This window comes from Coenobita brevimanus, chromosome 84 (genome assembly GCF_032717465.1).
Source record: "Coenobita brevimanus isolate Jiangsu-jjx chromosome 84, ASM3271746v2, whole genome shotgun sequence".
Lineage (NCBI taxonomy): Eukaryota > Metazoa > Arthropoda > Malacostraca > Decapoda > Coenobitidae > Coenobita > Coenobita brevimanus.
This window is the reverse complement of record NC_137037.1, coordinates 36,391,139-36,394,795: the sequence shown is the minus strand read 5'-3', so window position 1 is coordinate 36,394,795 and position 3,657 is coordinate 36,391,139.

Here is a 3,657-nt window from a genome sequence, read left to right as displayed (position 1 = left end):
ATCACATCTTTTTTATGTTTCTGCCCAGAATCGTGCTAAGTTTGTTCTTTGCTCTGCTAAAAGTGATTTCATCCGTAGGTTACTAAATGCTCTCAATTCTCCAACTCACACTCTTCCTGCACCATCTTGCACCTTGCCAAAAACCTTCCCAACAACTTTACCTCATCATCCCTCCCTCCTCTTTTCTGTTCTGATGGCTCTGTAGCTATTTCTTCCACTGATGAAGCAGATCTCTTTGCTCAGACTTTCTCCTCCAATTCCACCTTAGAGATTCTGGTCCTGTTCTTCCATCACTTCCCCCCCTCTGAAGTCCTCATGGCTGACATTAACCCCTAGGCGTCGGTCCATGTCAGCTGATCATATGACGTGTTGGTAGAGGCCTACAGTCCACGTCATATGATGTTTTAATTTTTTGTGGGCATGTTTGAGCTTAGTAGTGCACCATATGGACTCACAGTATGTCCTGGCATGGCTGGTGCACAGGGTAATGCTGGCTGGCGGGGGGAGTGGTCAGGGGTGTGGGTGGGGTGGTGGGAGGACAGCCCAGCAATGAGGAGGGCTGTGGCGGAGGGTGGTGAAGGGTGGTGGGAGGCTGGCAAAGGGAGAGTGTGGTCTTGGAACCAGCTGATACTGGTTCACGGTAGGGGTAGAGATTGGGAGGGGTTGGGTGGGGTTGGGTGGAGGGGAGGGCTACTAGGGGGCCCTGAGGGGTGTGGGGGAGAGTGTATGGGTGCTTGAATACACTTTTACTGACCACAGCCAGACTTTAGGGAGTATCATGCTGTCAAGAATTACTAAAAACAGTAAAAGAATGTGTAAATAGTGTGTAAATAATAGTGAATAAATAAACAGACATAAATTTGTTAGAAAACAAGTATCATGGAAAGCATAAAATAAGCCAATCTTTATTAGTTACTTTTTTGTGTTTTTTGCTATTTTAGTTGTAATATTATCTTCATACGGCGTTGTGCATTAGTGAGAGAAACAAATACACTCTCAACACTTACTTTGGCACAAGGTAATCATCCCTCTTCCCTCCACCAATACCGCCAACACACCACCGCGACCCTGAACATGCTTAACCCACCTGCCACACACCGGCTCCCTCACACCACACCGCCACCTCCAAATCGCCAAAAGAAAATAAGTACGCTTTGTTTTATTTGTTTTTGGTCATTTGTGATTGATTTGTAATGAAAGAAAAGTATTGGGGGGAAAATTAATTTTCCTGAAAATAACCCAGTTCTGGGACATGGATAGGTCTACCCATGCCCAGTGCGTAGGAGTTAAAATTTCTTCAGCTGATATAGTTTCTGCCATCGCTGGCCTTAATATTAACAAGGAATATGGGCCTGATGGAATGCCTCCTGTTGTCCTCGAGAACTATGCTTCTGTGCTTACACCCGGCCTAGGTAAACTCGTTTGCCTTTATCTTTCAATTTGTACCTTTCCTTCTTGCTATAAGTTTGCTCTCATTCAGCCAATTCCAAAGAAGGGTGACCATTCCCAACCCTCTATCGTCCAGTTGCCTTAACATCCTGTCTTTAAAGTTTTTGAGACTACACTTAACAGAAAGATTTTATAACATCTTTCTTGTCACAACCTTCTTTCTCATCGTCAGTATGGGTTCCGTCAGGGACGATCCACTGGCTATCTTCTTACCTACCTTTCAGACTCCAGGTCATCCTCCTTTCGGGACTTTGGCGAAAGCTTTGCCATCGCACTTGACATTTCAGAGGCTTTCGATCGAGTCTGGCATAAATCTTTGATTTCCAAACTGCCTTCTTATAGTTTCTATCCTTCTATCTTTGCTGTCATCTTTAGCTTCGTTTCTGGCCGTTCTATAACTGCTGTTGTAAACGGCCATCGTTCTTCTCCTATATCTATCAACAGTGGTGTTCCTCAGGGCTCTGTCCTATCGCCAACTCTCTTCTTTTCATTCATCAATGACCTTCGAAGCTGTACATCTAACCCTATCCACTCATACGCTGATGATGCCACCCTTCACCTTTCCATCCGTCTCTCACAACGTCCATCTCAGCAGTTACTTTAACAAACAAGGGATGAGGCTATGGCACACCTAATGTCTGACTTGACTCGTATCTCTGGCTGGGGTAAAAATAATCTTGTTTTAATGCATCAAAAACTCAGTTTTTACACCTATCAACCTGACACAATCTTCCATAGGAGTAACCACTAATGTTTAACAATATCCAGCTCAATCTTGCTTCATCCTTGAACATGCGTGGGTTTCCATTAACTCGGGACTACTCTTGGAAAGATCATAATTGCATCTCTTGTAAAATCTGCTTCCAAGAGATTGGGTGTGCTAAGCCAACTCCGTATCTTCTTTATCCCTGCACAGTTGTTGACTTTATACACGGATTTTATTCGCCAACCTGTGTGGAGTACAACTCTCATGTGTAGGAGGCTCCCAAAGTATAGCTCTTCTCAATAGGGTGGAGTCAAAGGTTTTTCATGTCATTAATTCTCCTCCTCATACTGGCTCCCTTCAACCTCTGTCTCTTCGCTGCACTGTTGCATCTTTATCTCTTTTCTATCGTTACTTCAATGGTCACTGCTCCTCTGAACTGTCTGCTTGCATCCCTCCACCTCTACGACGGGTGCATAGCACCCGTCTAGCACAAACTCTCATCCCTTTTCTGTCCAACTCTCCAATGCAAGAGTTAACTGTTACTCCCAGTCCTTCATCAATGCAATAGGTCAACTCTGGAACTGTCTCCCTCCGTCTATATTTCCTACTTTCTATGATCTCCAGTCTTTCAAACGCAGTGTGTCCAGGCATCTCTAAATGAACGGATTTTGGATTTTGCTCTTTGTATTGTTTTTGTTTTTTTCTTGGAAGGAACGATTTGCGGGCTCCTGGCCTTGGGTTCCTTCTTTCTTGCATTGTATATATATATATATATATATATATGCGTGCGTGTGTGTGTGTGTGTGTGTGTGTGTGTGTGAACATACATACATATATACCTATATCATTATCATCATTATCATCATCATCATCATCATCAGCCAGTGCAAGTCCACTGCTTAACAAACGTCTCCCCCAACCTTGACTGAGCCAATTTTTGTCACTCTTTTCCTGCATATTTCTCTATCTCGTCTCTCCACCTCCTGTCAATCTCATGGTGTCCAGTCAGTCAGTATATATATATATATATATATATATATATATATATATATATATATATATATATATATATATATATATATATTACCCTCGCGTCCAAGACTGTAATATTGTATCACGATGTCCCGTCTAGGACGAGAAACGTCTTGGACCAACACAAGACCTTATGGAAAAGATTATCATTGTCACAAAATCTTCGAAAAGTGCCCCTAAAAACATCAACCTAGACCTAGTTTGGCACCAAAACAAATTTCCTCACCTTGAAAGTGTGTGTTTCTGAGCTTGTTATCTCCAGCTTAGTAGCTCAGCTATCTCCAGTTTAGCAGCCTGAGGTAGATGGCAGCGCTTCAAAGGGTTAACAGACGGTTACCTAGGCACTGTTACGTAAGGACAGGAATAACCTAGGAGGAAACGCTGAATGCAACACGTAGTGTGTCTACGGTGCTCTGATGAGGGAGACAGTTTAGACTAATGCAAGCCCCGCTTGCTCATCACATGACCAG